Here is a 24,550-nt window from a genome sequence, read left to right as displayed (position 1 = left end):
TATATGTATTCTAGCTGCAAACGTTATTCTTAAAATATTGTATAAAGAGTTTCATTAGCTACAAAATGTCTGAAGATAAACTTAAATATAACTGTATAAATACCAGACATTTTAGATAGCACAGAATGTTCTAAGAATGATATCCTGAAAGTCCTTAGGACATCCTAAGACAGTCCTCAGGACATTCTAAAACAATCCTCAGGACATCCCAAGACAATCCTTAGGACGTCCTAAGAGAGTCCTCAGGACATCCTACGAAAGTCCTCAGGACATCCCAAAATAGTATTCAGGACATCCTGGACGTATAGTAATTTTTGAAAAAAACGTAAATTAATATAGCAAGTGAGAAATCTTTGAATATCGTACGTATTTCTAGAATGTATTGCAAAATCAAATGTGTAAAAATGTTGACTTTAAAGTCAGATTGAATGTCTACACTTATTGAAACAATATGGCATATTAACAATATTAAAAAATTATAAAAGATGACATTAAATAATTTTTTAATTTTATTTTATACAAACGGCGCAAAAACAGTTTTTTAATAAGTTATTCCACATGTTATTTCGCGCGCATATGTAAAAATGACTTTAAAAAAACTGTAAAACTTTATATTTATTTATAAAAATATAAGTTAACTATATATGTTTTATCCTTCTGACAACATCTATTGTAATGATCTATAACAAATATGTATGCATAAACAAGAAGTACTCATGGATCATCACGAAGCGTTAGGATGCGTATGGTCTTCGAAGTCAAGCATCGTCGGCGATGGTTGATACTTGGATGGGTGACCGTTTTCTCGGGTACAGAGATTAAACATGCTTTAACAGGTACAACTGTCGCTAAAACATGTATAGTCTTCTTCCTCTTACAAAATTATCGTAGAAATAATTAGAACTTTTAATTTTTTGTTAAAGTTTTTTTTCAATTCTCAAAAACTTAAAAATACTTAGAAATATTTAAAAAATTTTCTAAATTAATCGGAATTTTTTATTTTTTAAATTTTTCTGAGAAACGTTTCAAAAAATTTCTTATAAGTTTCTTATAAAAAATCGATACATTTATCAAAAATCCTAAAAAAAAAAAATCTAAAAAATCTGATAAAAAGTGGTCATTGTTTGCTATTCCTGAGAATGTCCTGAGGAAATCCTATGGTATCCTCAGGACGTCCGATGGACTGTCCTCAGGATGTCCTGAGGACTAAAAAGTGGCGCTCGTTTGCTATTCCTCAGGATGTCATGAGGACGTCCCGGGATAAAATCAGGACGTCCTCAGGATATCCACGAAGTCCGTCTTGGACGTCCTGAGGACGTCCGTGTGCTATCTGGGATATGATATGGAAATAACCTGTTACGTAATATTTGTTATATGCAAGTAATCTAGCTGTTATACATCGTTTTGGCGTTACAGTTATTCAACAAAAATTGTATAATCGTAACATAACACATTCGTATCAATGTTATTACGGAACGATGCGTCGTAGTTGACTTAGAAATCAGACAGCATTATAACATCCTGAATGACAGATCTATTTGATAATAAACAAAATTATTATAAAGATGTTTTCAAAAATAACGGTTTGTCTACAATTACTGCGCACAAAAAATGCACAAAATCGAAATTCATCATGTGCTGAACAAAAACAGAATAATAAATGTATACCATTCAATTTTTTCTTAAAATTACGATCTATATAGTTAACCATCTAATTAATCATTTGAACGCTTCAAAGATTAGTGCTAAATAGATCGCAATTTCCATCAAATTAATTATTAAAGTTATGGAAAAAGATAAATTTAACAATGAAATTAATAAGTAAATAAATTAATGCTATTTATTTTTAATATGTTTTGCAAAATTTAATTGCTTTTATAAAAAATAATATAGTTGCGTCAGTTTATAACATATAAGTATATGTAGACAATAACAAGTACCCATATCGATGAGTCAAATTGGCGTAGCAGGTAGAGTACAAGATTCGTAATCTTAAGGTCCCGGGTTCAAACCTAGCAGCGGCAAGTAAGAATAAAATAAAAAATAACATAATTTAAATTTAATTAATTAATAAAAATTTATCCTAAATGTAGTATGTGCTGTTGATAAAAATAATTTTTAAAAAATGAAATTTTTATTTTATTTTATTTTTCTTTGTAACTGTTGTGTAACGGTTAGATAACATGTAATTATAACATGTTATATTGCTGAGTCGGAAATTGTAACTTACATGTAAGTTACGTGTAATTTCAGAGTAACGTAACCTGTTATATTCGGTTACATTGCTGTTACACTGCTGCTATATTACTGTGTTCACTGGGAATTATGGTTGGGAAGCTTCACTAATTATGTAGCGTAAATCAATTGTAAAGAGGAAGTGAATCTATGTAAAAAAAGCCTATAAATAAAACCTCTGAGGCACAGATTGAAACATCGGAATATAAAGAAAGTGGAGATTAAGATAACATTGCACTTGTTGAAACAATATGGCATATTAACAAATACTAAAAAATTAGAAATGACATTTATTTTTTATTTTTTTACAAACAGAGCAAAAATAGATCTTTTCATATTTCACATATTATTTCGCATATGTGAAAATCAGTAAAAAATTGTAATACTTTATATTTATTTATAAAAATATAAGTTAACAATACTTGTTTCATCCTTCTGACAACATCTATTGAAATAATATCGTAGAAATTTATTAGATTGATGAGGTTACGTTGAATTTATAAAATTATTTAATAATGCAATTAATTTCTTTGCTTTTGTTGTAAATATGTTTAATAAATATTAAAAAACCCACATAGCACACGTGTATTCTGAGAACGTTCCGCAGGATATCGGAACAGTAGATTGCGTAGATACTGGGAACAATCAAGATACGTACTGAGATATACTACAGTACAAACTAAGTATCTTCCTATGTCTCGCTTCTCCTACGGCATAGTACGTACCTGCGAATATCCCGCAGTATCTGTATAGTATGTGAATCGTCAGGGAATGGTCGATCATGTATATGCACGCATACATTTACACGCCTATGCGCGCGCGTTCACATCGAATCAGATTTATAGGTTAGGTAGGCGTATCCGTGGAATTTTATTAAAAAAGAATTTTTTTATGCAACTTTGAAATAAATTTATTATTTCATTTTAGTCTACAAAACAATATTGCAACCAACCATATTACAAAACAATATTACAATCAATTACGCTGAAAAAATCAAATATTTCCTTAACTGGTCCTTAATATTTTTATCCGGTTTTACATCGTCCGGATATAAAACTAATTTGAGACACCTCGGCAGTTCTTCGGCTGCTTCCTACGAATAATAGAACATAATTCTGATAACGTACAGGGGCTCGATTCTTGAAGTCATTCGCAAGAGAAACGTATACGCAAATACTCGCTCTAACAGAAAGTTGTAAGTTTATTGGTTAATAGTCATACGATAGCCAATAAATTTCTAACTTTTTTGTAAGAACAGAATTTGCGAATACGTTTCTCTTGCGAATGAATTCAAGAATCGAGCCCCAGTTAGAATACTTATAAAACTAAATTATGTAATAATTTTTCATAAGTCTTGTTAATAAATTCGAGATTATCTTTGTTGCCGCTGAGATCTCAGAAAGAACTTATATGGTGAATAATATTGTCATAACTAACAAATATTGATAACATAAATCGTAAGCGGTTAATGTTTGTGCATTAATAAACAACAGAGCTGATGGAGCGTGGCTCGCAACCTTTTCTCTTTATCTCTCTTTCCCTCCTCACCCCATCTTTGATTATAAGATATAGAAATAATTAATTTGCGAGACATGCTTTGTCAGCCCTGTTGTTCATTAATGCACAAACATTAACCGCTTACGATTTATGTTATCAATATTTGTTAGTAGGTAATGACAATATTATTCATCGTATAAGTTCTTTCTGAGATCTCAGCAGCAACCAAGATAACCTCAAATTTATTAACAAGACTTATAGAAAATCATTACATATATAAAAAAATATTACATAATTTAGTTTTGTAAGTATTTGTAGTAATGTATTCAATATAAATATCAATATTGCGTGACATAAGGGAAATATTACCTTGGATAAAGAATCTCTTACGAAATCGTGCAACCCAGCAAACGTAAACTCATCGGAAAGACAAAACAGCTGGGGACACTGTGGGAACCGCCGACACTGCCGTAGGTAGCGCTTAAACTGAGTATGTTCTACAGAATATACGTTGACAGTTTTACGCTCAGACTAATGTTTACAAGGGAGAATAAGGTAATGATAGCGCTTTGGGTGTGAATCAGTGCGCGATCGATGTAAATTTTTATACATGAGATAACCGCAAGGTTCTTATTTATGTTCTCATATATTACGGATAATCACAGTATACGGATAATCAGTATAAGCATCGTAGTTTGTTCGTTCATTCTGAGTATGAACTTAAGAACATATGAAAAATGATATACTGATCAAGATGTTATACGAATATACTTAGAATGTTAGGAATGGTACGTACGACTACAGGGGCCCGATTCTTGAAGTCATTCGCAAGAGAAACGTATACGCAAATACTCGCTCTAACAGAAAGTTGTAAGTTTATTGGTTAATAGCCATACGATAGCCAATAAATTTCTAACTTTTCTGTAAGAACAGAATTTGCGAATACGTTTCTCTTGCGACTAAATTCAAGAATCGAGCCCCAGTACTTTCAGTATGAGTATATAATATTCGTATAATATCATGTGCTATGTGGGAAAACATTTACCAAATGTCAAAAAAACATTTTTTTTAATTTTAAAACAAACATTTATTAAATGTTAAAAAATATTGTCCAAACGTTTAAAAAAACGTTTTTTTAATTTAAAAAGGGGAACTTATTTCATTATTTTTAACGTTTTTGAAATGTTTTTTAAAATGTTTTTTAAATACTATTAAAAACATTTTTTAAATAATTGTTTTGCTGATTGGGTAAGAGACTGAAATATTAAAAATCACTTCCTTATAAACAGAATTATATATTAACACACATACACACACACGCACGCACTCACATATTTAGATACACGCACAAAAGAAAAAGAAAGCTGGCAAATTATTCGGTTTAGCGGCGCCAAGTTTTTGTAGTAAAATTTGTTTTAAAATATTTATTTGTAATATTTGTACAAATAATTATTTATAAAAATGGATGTTTTAGTTCGTATGAACATCCATTTTCATGGTTAACGCATTTTCTTCATATCATTACTTTTGCACAGAAAATAAACTTTTTGTTGTTTTTGGGGAAAAAGAGAATTTTATTAAAATTTCGTACATTTGTAGTGCTAAATTAAAATTATTTTGTACAAAAATAGATTTTTGAGGGCGTTTCATGCGCGCGTATATTTGGCGCTTCTATTAAAAAGGTAATTTTATTGGAATTTCACTCATTTTGTTGTGTCAGATATCTCATTTCTTTTTATATATGAAGATAATATACAGGGTGTCCCAACGCACGTGGACCATTACTCGTAAAAAGGTAAAAGGGATCGAGATGAACATAAAAATCCAATATTGTCTTGGGTTAGGTCTTGGGTTAAGTCTCGGGTTAGGTCCACCAATAATCAAGGTATTAATTTTTCAAATTATGCGAATGAGAGCGCGCCGAAAAAAGAGCTTGATCCGCTTGAGCCATAACACGGAAAAAATCTATTATGAATGTTTGATAAGCTTTTATTATTTACTGTTCACAATTACAATAGAAATTAATTAGATTATTTGAGAATTCCATACGTTAATATCTCGATTATTTGCAGACCTAACCCAAGACAATATTGGACTTTTATGTTCATTTCGATCCCTTTTACCTTTTTACGAGGAATGGTCCACGTGCGTTGGGACACCCTGTATATGAAGATCCTTAAGACAATTTTAAAGTCTATGTATATCTTATTAACCCAGATAACACAGAGATGAACAGAAATTTCTAAAAAAGTTATTTTAATGAACACTTGGAGAAGTAGAAAAATGAATACATAAAGAATTCTTGAGGAATTAGCCACAATGGCCGCGTTCAGCAGACACAACTGTTGAGTGAACGCTTAGTTTTGATTGATTAATACCTTTAGATCTACCAATCATATTAAAGAATCACTGAGCGCTCACTCAACAGTTGTGTCTGCTGAACGCGGCCATGCGGGGGAGCTCACTATTAGCGCTACGTAGCACTACCGCTGTTCGCGGAGACGCTGGATAGCGCTATCAAAATTATGATGACATCACTGTCCGTAGCGTTTGACGTCATAAACGCGCGCTATCCATGCTACTGCTTCAAAGGTAGTGCATGGATAGCGTTTGGCTCAATCCCCACCATTGTCTGTTTAAACATCACCTGCTATCTCTCTTTTAAGGTTAGAGAAAATTTATGCGTGATCTTGAAAGAAGAAAATAAGAAATTGTTTATATGTCCTAATGAAAATATTTAATTAAAAATCTCTCTTCATTGAGAGAGAGAGAGAGAGAGAGAGAGAGAGAGAGAGAGAGAGAGAGAGAGAGATCTGTTTCATTAAAATTTATTAAATTTATTAAAATATATATTAAAATTCCTTAATATATACTCACTTAAATTTGTTAAAATTTTTTAAAATTCATAAAATTTATTTTATTACATTGTTATTTATTATATAAATAAATTTTATAAATTTTAATAAATGTTAAATATTAATTTTTTATAAATTTTAATAAATTTGAATGAATTTTAATGCATTTTAATAAATCTTAATAAATAATAAAAAGGGATCAAATAAAAAAGTTTCTGTGAAATATTTCATTAATATATTTCTATCAAGGTGATCAAGACTGGATCTTTGAATTTAATATTATTTTTCATCAAAATATGTATATAATAATATATTGTAAGGGTTACCCCACCCAAGCGCCCCCTTTCCGTACTACTTGGGCGCTACTGAGCGTTTTGGCAGCACTAGCGCTGTGACGTCACGCCGCGTCGTGATTGGTCGGAAAAGAGCGCGCAAGCGAGGCACCGAAAAACGGAGAGTATGGGCTCTTCGTGTTCAACTCAGGTGGCGACGACGTTGTCGCATTGGAAGCGAGAAGCATCGGCATTAAGATTTTCGGTAAGCGGTCGCGGCCGTTAGCTAGTGCCTGCGCTCGCGTGAATAAGTGTACGGGACAATCCAAACGGTGTATCTTTCGTCGGAATAAATCTCGTATTTAGTTACAAGGAAAGTACGTGTTTCCTTGATAACCTATCCCAAGCCATCCTTACAGTCTCAGAAGTGGGATCGCCCCCATTTCTCTCAGCGTACCGTTTTTCGTTTTTTTTTCTCTGGAAAATCGAAAGTGCGGTCGTTACGATCAAGTAAAATCAAGTGTTCGTAAGTGCCATTGCAACACGTGGAAACCGGCGGAACGTGCGTGATAGCCGCCATATTACAGAGACGCCGGTAGAACTTTCTCGAAGGACGCCGATAGATCTTTCTCGAAGGACGCCGGTAGAACTTTCTCCAAGAAAACCGATAGAACTCTCTTCTCGAAGGACGCTAATAGATCTCTCTCGAAGATCGTTACATCGCATAAAAGCCGGTAAAATCTCCTTTTCGAAGGACGCCGGTAGAACTTTTTCGAAGGACGCCATATTACATGGAAACTGGTGGAATTTTCCCAAGAGACGCTACGATACACAAAGGTATATAGAACTCGCTCGAGTCTAGAATATCAGTGAAATAATAGTGTCACGTCATACAAACATGCCAAAAGATACGAAAAGTCAACGCCAAAAATTAGAAGAGTTGACTCTTCCGCAGTTACAAAAGAAACTGCAGGAATATAATATCAGGCCTGTGCCAAACACTAGAAGCAAGTGTATAACATCTCTATTACATTACCTAGAGGAGAAGAGCCCAGTGACGGACTTTCTAATGGACTTACCAGTCTCGCAAGAGGCAGGGGATGAGGCAAATAGCCCAGCAGCTTCAGCTCAAATATTTGAAGCAAACACGCAACAAGACAAGGCAACGACTAGCCAGACACAACAGGTCAGTACGTCGCCTGATTATTTTAAGAATGTAACCCCTGAACTACTGCCTCAATTTTGTGCTTTGATGCAAGAACAGATGCAGAGATACCAAGAGACTGTCAATCAATTGATGATGGCTCTTACCATTGGGCAAAGGCCCACTCAAGTTCACTCCCAGTATGACACACCTGTGTCCACACCTCATGAAATGAATAATCATGAAACATTTTCTGCAGCGACAGGAAATGCAGTCAAGTTCCTTGGCACTCAGATCTCTCACTACGGAGGAACCGAGGAAGAAGATGTGGATCTCTGGCTGGAGAAGATTGAAAGCGTGGCCAGAATTCATGGTTTTTCACACATTGTGATGTTAGCGGCGGCTACTTCTAAGCTAACAAAAATAGCCAGAAAGTGGTTCGACATGAGTTCAGGAGAAATCAACACGTCTTGGACATCCTTCAAGAAGGAGATAACTGATCGTTTCAGAAGAAAAGTCCTGTTTAACGAAGTGATGCAACGTGTCAATGCCAGGAAGTGGAACTTCACAAAAGAAAGTTTCCAGGAATACGCCATGGATAAGATTGCTTTAATGAGGAATCTTAAGCTGTCTGATGAAGATGCGATACAACTGCTGATAAAAGGAATAGGCAGTTTCGCTTTAAGGACCACCGCAGCTGCTCTAAGAATTACCTCCCTCAACCAATTTTTAAGGGAGATGCACAACATCACAGCCGCTTGTGTCGATACAAGCAAAAAGTCACCTACAGTCAAACACAAGTTTGACAAAACTAAAGAAGCTGATAATCATCATCCCACGGGGAAGGATCAAAAATTGGATCAACACAAATCAACCAAGGAACCATTCTGTACGTTCTGCCACAGGAAAAACCACGTCAAGGAGGAATGTTTCAAGCTAAAAAAGAAGGAAGCTGAAAAGAAGCCCCAACCACAACAGCCAGCTGCAGTGTCGGCCGTCGACGAGTCCCAGGACAACTTCGAAGATACGGTAGCTTTAGTATCGACAGAACAGGGTAGGAGAATTTTTACTAACAATTCAGTTGTAACTATTTCTTCGATTAATGGAAAAAATTGCGCAATCCCAGCGTTAATAGATACAGGGAGTCCGATCTCTTTTATTAATTTCGAATATTTTAATCTCTTTTTTGATACGTCAGTCATAATTAATGATACAGAAAAGGCATATAAAGCCATCAACGGTGAACCAATTCTGATTACCGGTACAATAACTACATTCATTGTCTTAAATTCTTTTCCGGAATTTAAAGCTAAAATAACTTTTCATATCTTAAATGAAAATAAGTTTGCAAACCAATTGATTTTAGGAAGAGATTTCCTAACTCATAATAAAATCTCCTGTCTATTCGATTTTTCTAACAGAGAACAAAAAAATAAAATTAAACTTTTCTCGGAAATAGCCGCAACTGACGTAATTGAAGATACGTCTGATAGCTTAAAAAACATGTTATCAAATATCGAAATTGATTTTGATAATTCCATTAAGGAACAATTGTTCGATACAATTACAAGCATCGAACAAACAGAAGTGGTTCCCGACGATGACAATTATTTCGTTAAAATTAGGCTTAAGGACGAGTCAATTTACAGATATAGTCCAAGAAAATTCGCATGGAAAGAGAGATCCGAAATTAAAGAAATAATTGACGATCTTCTTAAAAGAAACATAATTAAGATAAGCGTTTCCGAATACTGCGCTAGAATAGTCACGGTTAAAAAGAAAAACGGCAAATTAAGATTATGCGTAGATTTGCGCCCACTGAATGAAAGGGTATACAAACAAAAATACCCGTTTCCGGTAATTGAAGATTGTCTTACCAGAATTTCTGACAAAAGAGTCTTTACACTTTTAGACCTCAAGGACGGTTTTTACAATATTAAAATTCATCCTGATTATACTAAATTTTTTGCTTTTGCAACCCCTGATGGGCAATATGAATTTAACAGGTTGCCTTTTGGTTACTGCGAGGCGCCTGCCGAATTTGAAAAAAGACTTTTGAGAATCTTACAATCTTTAATTACCGAAAACAAAATTATTGTCTATATTGACGACATTTTAATTCCGACTCACACTGCGAGTGAAAATTTAGAAATTTTAAGAGAAGTACTTCTACTCCTTAAAAAATACAACTTTTGCATAAATTATAATAAATGCTCGTTTCTAAAAACATCAATTGAATTCTTAGGTTATATAATTTCGCCGACAGGTGTCACACTCAGTCCAAGACACACGGAAGCGATAACTAATTTCCCGGTTCCCAAGAAAATACTTGAATTACAGAGATTCCTAGGTCTCGCTAGTTATTTCCGTAGATTCGTTAAAAATTTTTCGATTAAAGCTAAACCGTTGCAAAATCTTTTGAGGAAAAATACCAAATTTAATTTTGACAATAACTGTCTATTAGCTTTTAATTTACTTAAAAAAGAGTTAACGTCTTTACCAAGTTTGTATTTATATAACCCCAAGTTCGAAACTGAACTACACACAGATGCTAGTGCAATGGCAATCGCCGCCATATTGTTGCAAAAACAGCCTTCAGGGCTCTGGGCTCCTACCTCATATTATAGCCAGTCCACTAATAAAGCGGAAATGAATTATCACTCGTTTGAATTGGAAATGTTGGCCATAGTTAAGGCCATAGAAAGATTTCATATATATCTATATGGACTACAATTTACAGTTGTAACCGATTGTCATGCACTAGTATTTGCTATAAATAAGAGTAATTTAAACCCGAGAATAGCCAGATGGACTCTCAAGTTACAGGATTATACATTTAAAATCAAACACAGAGGAGGCAATCAAATGGCTCACGTAGATGCCTTAAGCAGAATAGTTACTTTCGTAGGATCATCATCTATTGAAGAACAATTACAATACGCTCAATTACAAGACACAAAAATTAAAACCTTAGCCGAAGAGTTAACACAAAATGAAAACGAACATTTCCAACTATTTGATGGACTCGTTTACAAAAAAAACACGTCCACTCCACTTTTTGTAGTACCTGAACAAATGATTAACAACGTGATTAAACATTACCATGACGACATGGCACATTGCGGGTTTGATAAAACGGTTTACGGTATTTCCGCGCATTATTGGTTTCCCGCGCTTAAAAAGAAAGTTAAAAATTATATTAATAACTGCATAGTTTGTTTAGTAAACAACTCATCGTCTAATTCTAGAGAAGGTGATTTACAAATAACTGAATCTCCATCTTTTCCATACGAAATTGTTCACGTTGATCATTGCGGTCCTTTTAAAGAATCCTCGGATGGAACAAAACACATACTCATCTTAGTAGATGCTTTTTCTAGATTTACTAATTTCTTTCCGGTCAAGTCTACTAATTCAAAAGAAACGATAAAAAACTTGTCGTATATTTTTAACGATAGAGGAAACCCCTCCATTTTAGTGTCTGATAGGGGGACAGCTTTCACTTCGGTAGAATTTTCAGAATTTTTAAAATCTCGTGGTATTAAACATCGACTAATCGCTGTTGCAGCCCCATGGGCAAACGGCCTAGTAGAACGAATCAACAGATTCCTGAAATCTTGTCTTAGAAAAGTCGTAGAAGATCAGTTAATTTGGAACGACTGCCTGGATAAAATACAATATGTAATAAACAATACTTATCATTCAGCCTTAAAGTCAACTCCGGCAAAACTCTTATTTGGCTACGACCAAAGAAATCATGCCGATTCAAAATTAACTCAAATTTTACGAAGAATCGTTAACGACGAAATAAACATAAATACTGAAAGAGAACAAACGCGTAAAATTGCGGTAGACGCTACAAACAAACTCAAGGAATATAACAAACTATATTATGATCAAAAGCACAAAAAACCGTCGAAATATAAATCCGGTGATTTCGTTCTAATTAGAGATTCTTCTCTTAAACCCGGCGAAGACAATAAATTTAAAGCCAAGTACAAAGGGCCATATTTGGTCTCCAAAGTTCTTAACAAGAACCGTTATGTTATACAGGATATTCCAGGGTTTAATATTACACAGAAACCATACAACTCGATTTTGTCACCCGATCGCATAAAACCGTGGATAAAGCCTATAGAAAATAATACCTAAATATAATTGAATAAGAAAAAGACTACTATAGTTTAAGCATAATGTATAAAAAAAAAAAAAAAAAAAAAAAAAAAACAACCAAAGACTGTATTACTAAAAACTCTAACTGCCAAAGCTACTTAAGTTACTATAAGTTTTCATTCCTATTGCGTCTTTAATATAAACATTCTATATTTGTATTTCTAATATTTTACTTTACGAATAGATCTTCCATTGTTATATATCCATAGTTTTAAGATTAAAAGTTTATTCATTGATCTCAAATGTTATATGATTACTAGATTAAAGAATACTAATAGTTTTTAGTTTCAGAAATTGTACGTTTATATTGTTCAACCAGATTATATAAATATATGATATTTCTCTGTATTCGGGACGAATACATTCGTCAGGAATGGCCGAAGCTGTAAGGGTTACCCCACCCAAGCGCCCCCTTTCCGTACTACTTGGGCGCTACTGAGCGTTTTGGCAGCACTAGCGCTGTGACGTCACGCCGCGTCGTGATTGGTCGGAAAAGAGCGCGCAAGCGAGGCACCGAAAAACGGAGAGTATGGGCTCTTCGTGTTCAACTCAGGTGACGACGACGTTGTCGCATTGGAAGCGAGAAGCATCGGCATTAAGATTTTCGGTAAGCGGTCGCGGCCGTTAGCTAGTGCCTGCGCTCGCGTGAATAAGTGTACGGGACAATCCAAACGGTGTATCTTTCGTCGGAATAAATCTCGTATTTAGTTACAAGGAAAGTACGTGTTTCCTTGATAACCTATCCCAAGCCATCCTTACAATATACTATTTTGATTCATTACACTGCATGTACTGTTTGTCTTAAAATGCAATCCTTTTTTGTACCAATTGCAAATATGTAAACGACTTAAGTATCATTATTATCAATTAAATTGATAACGTAATCATATATTATTTTAAAATTTTAGTTTAAATAATTAATGCAATTCAAGAGCGACAGTATACGACATAGTGCAAAAGAACATAAATTTACATAAAAAAATTATATTAGGCATAAGCTTCAAACATATAATATTATGTAAAATAAATATAAATTAATAATTAATTAATTTGATTTTGAATTGAGATAGAAAAATGGAATAAAATAAAAATTTATAGGAAATTGTTTAAATTATTTTATTTTATTACATATAAAATAATTTTAATTAAAGAGTAATATATAGGACTTATTAATTATTATTTAATTTATTTAAAAATTAAAAAATTTATTTAATAAGATCGTAAATAACTTTACTAATTTTTATTTTGTGAACTTCAATAATTTCAATTTCCATTGAAAAATTTAATTGTTTAATAATCATTTTATAATTATTAAAATATTGAATATAAAATAAATATAAACAAATAAGTATCATATATATATAAAGAAGAATTATAATAAATATACTAAGTAACATAGTTAACATAAATAATTATTAATATATATATAAACATTTTGTTAATATTGCTGGCAGTGGCTAATCAACTGCCCAACAGTGTTTGCTACGCTATAGCTGTTCACGGAACTCGCTATCACTACCGCGCTATTGGCTCCACGAACAGTTCAGATAGCGTTAGCGTTTGTAGCGTTAATAGTGTCTCCCCGAACGCACCCTTCGAGTGACTCTGCTTAAACCCCAGACAGCACCAGATATCGTACGAATATTATACTCTCATACGTAATGTACTGTGATCATACCGAATATACGTAAAACATTCATATAACGTCTCAGTAGAATGTCATTTTGATATATCCTCAAGATAAACTTAGAATATAGCGACTGAACTTCGCAACTCCTACTGAATATACTGAGATTATATCTAATATACTCAAAACATCCGTAAAATATCCTATGATATATCTCATGTATATCTATCACATATTTCCAAAATATCCGCGTAATATCGAAAGTGAATCATGTCAACGCTATCTATGATCTGTAACGTTACGCATTTTCGTCTGCCGTGTGATGCAGACACGTGGTGAAGTGTAGGGTGTGAACGTGCGAACACGAACTCACGGACAACGTGGTTTTCTCAGGAATTACGCCCAGATAACTCTGGTATGTACATAAGATATAATATAGTAACGTAAACTATAATAATATATATATATATTGTATATATACATATATTATTTAGGTTATAACCTACAATTATCTGAGCATAATTTCCCAAAGCACCCCAGCGTATTCAACAGATATTACGCTTCATTTTTTGCGATAGCTTCCTGATGTGCGAAATGATTAATTCCTCTTCTTATTTCTTCTTGCTAATTCTGTATGTTTAATTCCTTGTTCCTTATTCCTCTCATTATGCATGAGCCCATATAATGTGAACATACTGTAGACATATTGTGAATATACTGAAGATATACTTTAGACATACGTATAACATTCTTAAGATATATTCGGTATATTCTCATAAACTGCCAGCGAAATTCTATGGGATAAGGCAACGCGGACATAGTACGTTATGAGTATATACTCGCCATATCACAGACGTATCTCTAATATTATACGAATATTGCAATATACTTTCGCAATATCCTATTATCGTTCTCATAATCTACATGTGCTGTCTGGGACGGGTGCTTTCCATTTAGTGACACAATTTGACACGAGTTGACTCCTAGTGTCATTTCTGCTTTCCATTACATTTGTGTCGCTTTTTGTCGATAACGCAAATCGACTTCGAGTGACTCTGCTTAAACAATGAGTTGAGCGTAGTCAAGCGTGGTTAAGCATGGTTACTTACGACATAACCTAAAAATTGAAAAAATTCTTGCAACATGGAACCTAAAGTATGAAATATTTATATTTTTTGTTATTTTTATTTACATGCTTATATAAATTTTAATATTAAATTTAAAAAATCAGTTAAATATATTAAATAATAAAATTATGTCTAACTTTGTATTGTATCATTTTTAATCTTTAACTGAACTAATGTACCACTTTTATCATCTAAAATTTTTTTTATTTGTTATTCAAATTTAGCTATTAAATAATATATATAACTATTTATATAAATATGTAAAATATATAACATAAAAATATTAATATATTTTATAATTGTATGAATAAATTTATATTTATTTAAATTACTTGTATTTAAAATACAATTTTACCTAAACTAATTATAATGTAATTTTATTAATATAAATTATAAATTTTTACATCTATATTTATTTTTATGCTTATATGTTACAGCTGTTACGTCCAGCCTTATAGGATTTTACTCTTTATTCGGTAGGAAGGATATCTCAGGGAGAACAGGTAAAGCAGGGAAGAACGTAATAAAACGTGTAGAATTCCCGTAGGCACACAGTTTAAGAGAGGGTATGTGCCTCGGGTCGAACGCACTTTTTATGACTCAAAAATATAGGTCAACGTGCTGATAGGGCCGCTATAACCCGTTTCGAGTCGTACGTCCGTCGGTCCAAGTTTCGAGTCAACGAATTGAATCGCTTTAACTCGGGATCGAACCAGATGCAGTCTTTGTTCGGGATAGACGAGGTCGTTATTAATTAAAATAAATGATAAGGTTTCTCATAAAATTAACAAAAGTATTTATTTTAATAACAAATAAAAATGAAAATAAAAAGAAATACAAATAAGCGCTGAAGTCGTGATTTGACAATTTTGTAATAACGGTATAATTAAATTTAAGACGCATAGTGAGTATGAATATAGTTGTACAAATATTAAATAAGTATATAGTGGGCGGAGAAAGGGAAACAAAGAGATTTTTGTTTTTAATTCTACAGTATTAACGGTAAACGCGGAGCAAAGAAATAGACAAAGGGTTTATTAAATGGTTAGATGGGGTAAACATGGATGGATAAAGCATAGCGGGAGAGAGTGGGGGTGGAATGTCTTCGGATTCAGGGGAACTTATGGGAGAGTAACTTGAAGAAGGAGGAGGTGAACTAGAAAAAGAATATATGTTGGGAATATCTGAGGAACGTGTTCATGTTCTTCAGTAATTGGAGGCAAAGAGGAAGGTCGAGGAACATTAAGTTCTTCAAAGGGGGGTGGTAGGAGAGGAGAGTCGAGGAACACTAAGTTCTTCGAAGGTGGTAGCTGGAGAGGAGAGTCGAGGAACACTAAGTGGGAAATTATTTATAAAATAATAGGAACGTGTCTTAAAAAATTAAAACGGAAGGGAGTAGATGAGTAAAGTAAAAACAAAGAAAGAAATTGTGATTGTAGGACTTACTCATTACTGGTTCTCGAATAAATCCGTTGGAATCGAAGGGATTTTTTGACCGGATGGAACGGCACTAAAGTTTACTTGCGCACTGATTCTACATGATTACTAACTAACTCTTTTATTAACTAAACTGACTAAAAACTCTAAACGTAACTGAACGTAACTCACAACTAACTACTTTCAACTAACTGATTATTACTGACCATTATTACTACTATTACTAACTGACCGCTCAACTATTACTACTGCTACTCTCATTACTCACGACATTATATAGACTGACTCTCTTCAAGATTTTTGTATTATATACAGGGTGTAATGTAATCGGAAGCCATCCCGTAATGGAAAGATAGACGGGATCGAGATGAACATAAAAGTCCAATATTGTCTTGGGTTAGGTCTATCAATAATCGAGATATAAATTTTTCAAATTGTACGAATGAGAGCGCGCCGTGTGAAGAGCCGAGACGCTCGAGCTGTAGCGCGGCCCACTGTGTCGAGCATTGGCTGCCGGCGGCGGGGGGAAGAAGGAGAAGCGGTGCCGCTGCCTGTGCTTCGACGCCCTCGCGTCTTACTGCACCGCGCCAATACTCGTGGCAATGGCAGCTATGCACATTCGCGATTAGTTGACAAATTAGGACAGTTAGCAAAGATATGACAAATTAAAACCGTAATAAACTGCTGTGATTAAGAAAGTCGAAAGAGCGAAAGCGATAGATACTTATGGAATCTACAAATAATCTAATTTCTATCGTAATTGTGAATAAGTAAATTAATAAAAGTTTTTCGTACATTTACGAAAGATTCTTTCTTTTTCTTAAATATCTTATTTACAGTATCATACAATTCTAACTTTGTTTCTTATCGAATTGTGTCGTACTGTTAAATCCTTGATGAAAACATTAATAAAAAATTAACATAAATTTACAATTGACTCTTAAAGTGATAATTTTCTTTTATAAGTGTATTATAATATTTGCCGCATCAAATTCTCTCATCGTTTCTTATTGTTTTTTTTCCATGGAATGTTAAATTAACAAAGGTTTATCACAATTAATATCTACGATTGATTCTTCATACATTCTCATTTCGTAAATATTTAATTAGAAAATTATAAAATGCGCGATATATCCATATAATATGTTACACTCATTGTTCATAACACGATAGAAAAATATCTCTTGATGTAACGATTTCACAATAGATTATGCCTTCTACGATAATTATGCTTAGAGATGTTCAATATCAAATGTTATTAATATAACGAAGAGTTTTTCTTTCATAACGATAGGGAACTCGGAATTTCTTTTATCTTTAATTACATTATTAATTATGACAGATTTTTACTGTTTGATTCAGAATAGATATCAAGAAAAATACAAAAATCTAATTGGTTTCTCTTTCGTAATCCATTACTTGTCTGAATAAAAAAAAAAAAATAATTTCAAGAAGTGATATCATTGTCTATCGTTCTCTCGTTTCCTGTTAGGAAAGTATATTTTCTCGTTGGAATATGACAAAATATCTACGGAGACATCGTGTTTAATAGTTCTGTTGGAATATTTCGTAAACTTAAGTTCTCTATTGTATAATAACGAAAGAAAACGCTTTGTTGTTAACCATACTGGTGACATTAACATCTCCAAGTATAATTACGATCGTATCGTATAATTTAATCACGAAATCGTTAGATCAGGCATGATACAAGATATTTAAGGAAAAGAAAGAATCTTTCGTGAATGTACGAAAAACTTTTATTAATTTACTTATTCACAATTACAATAGAAATTAGATTATTTGTAGATTCCATAAGTATCTATCGCTTTCGCTCTTTCGACTTTCTTAATCACAGCAGTTTATTACGGTTTTAATTTGTCATATCTTTGCTAACTGTCCTAATTTGTCAACTAATCGCGAATGTGCATAGCTGCCATTGCCACGAGTATTGGCGCGGTGCAGTGAGACGCGAGGGCGTCGAAGCACAGGCAGCGGCACCGCTTCTCCTTCTTCCCCCCGCCGCCGGCAGCCAATGCTCGACACAGTGGGCCGCGCTACAGCTCGAGCGTCTCGGCTCTTCACACGGCGCGCTCTCATTCGTACAATTTGAAAAATTTATATCTCAATTATTGATAGACCTAACCCAAGACAATATTGGACTTTTATGTTCATCTCGATCCCGTCTATCTTTCCATTACGGGATGGCTTCCGATTACATTACACCCTGTATATATATGTACAGAGTCTTACAAGGGGAGGATCCAAATGTGGGTGGTTCAAATATTCTAACTGGTAGGACTCTTTTTCAGGATTGTGTGGTGGGTGAATTCTAAGCTTTCTTATTGGAAAAATAGTTTTTCCTTTTTGACCAATCATACGTTGAGTATACTCTGTCAAAAGTTTCTCTGTTTCCTCCCACATTCTTTCAATTTTATCGAAGGGATTCGACCTTCGCGTAGGTTATCTTCCCTTTGGGTTTAAGAGATAAATAATTTTTTCTATCGTGCTAGACGTGCTACGGTATGGATTGCAGATGGAGGAAACGGTTATTTATTTTTTGCTTATGTTTAGATACTTTATTGCTCATTTTTTGTGAAGAAACGTGAAACTTTGCTTAGATCCCATGTTTGTTTTTGAATTTCTATCTTCAGAATTTATTATTTGTTGACTCAATATTCAAAAGGAGTCGGAATTATTTACTTGGTCGTTTCGTCCATCTATGTTTGTCATTACGTTCCTAACAGACTAATCCTAAACGCGTAAAAAATTATCGGAGACCGTTGAAACGGAATTTCTTTTGTAAAATTATTTGTTCCGTTGACGAAGGGAAATCGTGGAGTCTGCCGGACGTAACACAGCCTATTACAATAAAAGAACTGCAGTTATTGCAAAATGATGGAAAAATAATTTGGAAAAATGCAAATTTGATGAATTTGAACAATATACAAAAAGCAAAAGTCCAAACTGTACAAAAAGAAATTTCTACAAATGAAAACCAAGTAGAAATCGAACCAGTTTTAACAACTTTAGATCAAGAATCGCAGGAGTCAAAATTTATATGGTCTAAGCGAGCTACTTGTGCACTTTTGTCAGCTTACCCAGTGAACACATTTTATAGCGGCAATATAACATGGAAGTTACATGTAATTTAACATTGTTATTCTTGTGATATGTAGGTGCTATATGACATGGAAATAACCTGTTACGTAATATTTGTTATACGCAAGTGATCTAGCTGTTATACATCGTTTTGGCGTTACAGTTATTCAATAAAAATTGTATAATCGTAACATAACACGTTTGTATCAATGTTATTACGGAACGATGCGTCATAGTTGACTCAAAAATCAGACATAACATATCCTGAATGACAGATCTATTTAATAATAAAAAAAATTATTATAATGTTTTCAAAAATAACGGTTTGTCTACAATTACTGCAAACAAAAAATATACAAAATCTAAATTCATCATGTGCTGAACAAAAACAGAATAATAAATGTATAATACTATTCAATTTTTCTTAGAATTATGATCTATATAGTTAACCATCTAATTAATCATTTGAACGCTTCAAAGATTAGTGCTAAATAGATCACAATTTCCATCAAATTATTAAGGTTATGGAAAAAGATAAATTTAACAATGAAATTAATAAGTAAATAAATTAATGCTATTTATTTTTAATATGTTTTGCAAAATTTAATTGCTTTTATAAAAAATAATATAGTCGCGTCAGTTTACATATAGGTATATGTAGACAATAACAAGTACCCATATCGATGAGTCAAATTGGCGTAGCAGGTAGAGTACAAGGTTCGTCATCCTAAGGTCCCGGGTTCAAACCTAGCAGCGGCAAATAAGAATAAAATAAAAAATTATATAATTTAAATTTAATTAATTAATTAAAATTTATTCTAAATGTAGTATGTGCTGTTAATAAAAATAATTTAAAAAAAATGAAATTTTTATTTTATTTTATTTTTCTTTGTAACTGTTGTGTAACGGTTAGATAACATGTAATTATAACATGTTATATTGCTGAGTCGGAAATTGTAACTTACATGTAAGTTACGTGTAATTTCAGAGTAACGTAACCTGTTATATTCGGTTACATTGCTGTTACACTGCTGCTATATTACTGTGTTCACTGGGTATGAAGCTCGAGATATTGAGACAGATAATACAAAAAAAAAATAAAAAATTTTGGCAATCTATAGCTAACAATCTTAATACATTATCATTGTCTGAAGTTCCAGTAAGCATAACAATTTATATTACACACACATACATGCACACGCACATGCACACATGCATACATAAATATTTATGTATGTATGTATTTATGCCCAGCAACCACAAAGTTACATGTAACGTGCTTGTTAGTTGTAATTTCCCACTCAACAATGTAATTGCAATATAACACGTGTGTTATATTACAATTACATTGTTGAGTGGGAAATTACAACTAACAGGTACGTTACATGTAACTTGGTGTTTGGTGGGTGTGTATATATATATATATATATATATATATATATATATATATATATATACAGGGTGTTTGGTAAAGATTTATGCAATTTTTATAAGCAGGTAGAGCGCATTAAGCTAAACAGAAAAGTCCTTATCGTTTTTCCATTTTGGCAATAGTTAACGAGCCATAGACTTGTAAAATTTTCTGTATTAGCCCGGCCTACCGGCAAATGCAAGCACGCCGAGCGCCCGACCGCGGCGGCTGCCCCTCCCTAGCGCTTGAACCTTGAGATTGCTAGGCGCGCGGGGGGAGTTGTTACAACAAGCGGCAATGACTACACACAAGTGGTAGGGAGCGGATATTATGGAGGAGGAGTTGGATCGTCGTGGTGCTGTGTCCCGTAAGGGTCGAAAAACTATTTGAAGAAAAAGAGATCGTATCATGATGTGCGCGTAAAGATACACCCTGCCGTTACGGAGCGTACATAATTTTCCGGATTTACGCCGTATAAACTTTTTATTTGAAGAGTTCTATTGGAGGGCGACGCGATAAGGTTGAACGCAAGCGAGCACTGCGACATGACAGAGGGGAGTCGGACTCGAGATATGTGAATTGCCGATCCGCCATCTCAACAACCACATGGATTTAAAGAAAGAATCTATTGAGCTACTTTAACATCTAATACCTTGGGAATTTAAATAGAGGAAAGCTTATTTTTGAGAATACCATGATTCTTTTTCTGCCTCAGGTGGGTGAGTTCTTTTAAGGATTTGGATATATTAAACTGATAGCATGGGCTCTATTCTTGAATTCATTTGCAAGAGAAACGTATTCGCAAATTCTGTTCTTACAGAAAAGTTAGAAATTTATTGGCTATCGTATGGCTATTAACCAATAAACTTACAATTTTCTGTTAGAGCGAGTATTTGCGTATACGTTTCTCTTGCGAATGACTTCAAGAATCGGGCCCCATGTTGCTTGCATCTTTGAATGAATTTTCATTCTAGTTAATAAACTTGGCAATGTTTCTATTTTTCATTTTTGATTATGTATTTAGGAGAATTTAATCGTGCAATTGTTAACCTTAAAATGTATTTTATTATTTAATTGATGATCTCTTTTCTCAATATGTATTAATTAAGGATTACAACAGATTATTAAATCTAATTGATTGAGAGATGTTAAATAATTGATAAGTTAGAACTTATTGATAATAAGATCGTTTCACTGTTGGTTCTAATAACCCTGACATTCCTTGGCTGTATTTGTTTTGCTGTTACAAGGAATTTGCCCTTGAGTTTTTGTATATTTCAAACTCTGAACGTTTGATGTGCATGTATGATATTCATTCTTATAAGTATAGATTCTCTATTCTCATATAATTTATTATGATTTATATTATTTGAGAATATATTAAACAATTTTGCATTTTGTACTACTTAAGATATGTGTATTATATTGGATTTATTGTTCAATTGTGTTTAATGTCCACGCAAAGTATAAATTTTCTTGATTTAAAAGTTTGTTGCTTAATATAGATAACTCATTAATTATTAAAGAATAGCAGTATAATGCCTTAGAATCTCTTTATTTACACTTATACTTTAGTACTGCGTGGCGATCATTTATCTTTTTAATATTATTAATGTGGATTTACAATACGACTTAAGATATTATTAGTATCCTTATTTAAACTTATATATTCTCCCCAAAAATCAGTAAAATATTTTCACCACTTTCTGTGTGATTTGACCTTGTATCCTGTGAATTCAAAACACATTCCAACTTCACGGGATAAACATGTGTGTTGACTCTTCAGTTTCAGATTACATTTTTCTTGACTTTTAGAGTCATATTATTATACTTTATTGAAGTATTTAGTTGAGTGAAATATATTAAATGTTTGATAAGTTAAAATTTATTGATAATAAGATCTTTTATTGGCTCTGAAAGCTTTGGCGTTCCTTGATATTATCAGTCTGCTGCTGAAAGGAATTAGCCCTTGGATTTTTACTTTTAGGTTGTACATATTGTATTGGATTTGTTGTTTAACCCTATAATTTCAAAACAATAGCATGGTATTGCTGTACTTCTGGATTGAAGTCATTTGCAATTTTCTTAATGCTTTACTCATCAAATCCATAAATTGATTGATTGGTAATACAGAGTTGTACAGAGCTTATAATAGACATTCTATTTTCGTTATCTCTTAAAAATTTTATTCTTGGTATTCTAATATAATCTAAAATTGAGTGTTAACTAAATACAACGACTTAATACAAACTTAAAATATATTTAACAATACCCTATTGATAAACTAAATTTATTATCCGAATTTTTATACACTAATACTTTAAGCATGGGTAAACATAAAAATAAAAAATTTCCGACTACAAATATTAAACCATACGATACAGATCCTTCGAGTTCTAACTGTAAAAATGATGGTAGGAATATACCAGTAACTAACCCAATGGAACAGGGGGGATCTTCTCCTGATCAGGAAAAATTATCAACCGACTCTATGGATAATATATCAAATAAAACTGATACTACTTCGAACCGGGATCTATTGATAGTTACTAATGATAATAATACTGATACGGTTTTGAATGACTCTGCTGTCAATCCAACTACTCAGAGTCGGATAGAGCCACGTCTTCAGGATCAATTAAGTATAGCAGCTCGTTTGAGGTTTGTTGAATCTCAAAAGGCTAATAGATATAAACAGTCTCACCTCTCTCCTTATTCGGTACATTTGGAAAGTATACCAAACAATGAATCTTCCAATCTAAACATTGGTAATCTTCATCCAATGGTTATTGGAAAAAAACTTTGCTCCAAATTTGAAAATATACAAAAAATAAAAAGACTAGGAAGAAACATTACAAAAATTAACTTCAAGTCCTTTGAAGAAGCCAATAAATTCGTTGACTCATCAAGTGAATTATTTGAAGGCTCTGTCGCCTATATCCCAGACTTATATATATTTAGAACAGCCATTGTCCGCAATGTGGATGTGGATCTCACTGTTCAGGATATTTATGATGGAATTACCTGGTTGGATAACCCTATTCCAATTCATAAAATAGAGAGACTTAAATTTAGAGACCCAAAAAATCCGGAATTATTCAGGAATTCCTTTTCAATAAATGTCTGGTTCGAATCTCCACTTCTTCCGGAGTTCTTATATATTTGGAGGGTGAGATGCCCCACCTCACCTTTTGTCAATAGAGTGAAAAAATGTTTCAAATGCTCCAGATGGGGCCACTCGGCTCTGGCTTGTAGAGGTAATACAACTTGTTCTAGATGTGGTGATAAGCATAAAACGGAGGAATGTTTCAGTTTGACATTGAGATGTGTCAATTGTGACGGTAGACACCGCTCTTTTGATACTTCATGTCCTGTTTTTCACAGGTTTGAGATGATCAATACAATAATGGCTTATTGTAATGTCGACAGATTTCAAGCAAATAGACTAATGAAATAAAAAAATATAACATCTACATTGATGGTTCGAAACATCTTTAAATCCTCTGCTTTTAGAGGATGGTCTATCGATACATTAAAGTCCACTCAGTCATCGAATATAAATTCCTATCCTCCTAAATCTTTGAATACTTCAAATGAAAGACATCACTTGAAACGCGGTCCAGCAAATGATTCAAATCTTTTTAATTTAAATACTATAAATAGACTTAAGAGA

The 24,550-nt window shown here is 33.2% G+C and overlaps 1 long non-coding RNA gene across 1 annotated transcript; it reads right to left on the bottom strand.

Moving 5' to 3' along the window:
- Positions 1–3,255: 3,255 nt before the first annotated feature.
- Positions 3,256–4,528, bottom strand: LOC118647142. The gene is made up of 2 exons (XR_004964457.1): positions 4,102–4,528; positions 3,256–3,328 (listed from the first exon to the last, which is right to left on the bottom strand). It is a non-coding gene; the product is annotated as an uncharacterized LOC118647142 (long non-coding RNA).
- Positions 4,529–24,550: the final 20,022 nt, after the last annotated feature.

The sequence above is a fragment of the Monomorium pharaonis genome, chromosome 8 (genome assembly GCF_013373865.1).
Source record: "Monomorium pharaonis isolate MP-MQ-018 chromosome 8, ASM1337386v2, whole genome shotgun sequence".
NCBI lineage: Eukaryota > Metazoa > Arthropoda > Insecta > Hymenoptera > Formicidae > Monomorium > Monomorium pharaonis.
Note: the sequence above shows the minus strand (reverse complement) of the source record. Positions and strands in the feature narration are given on the sequence as shown.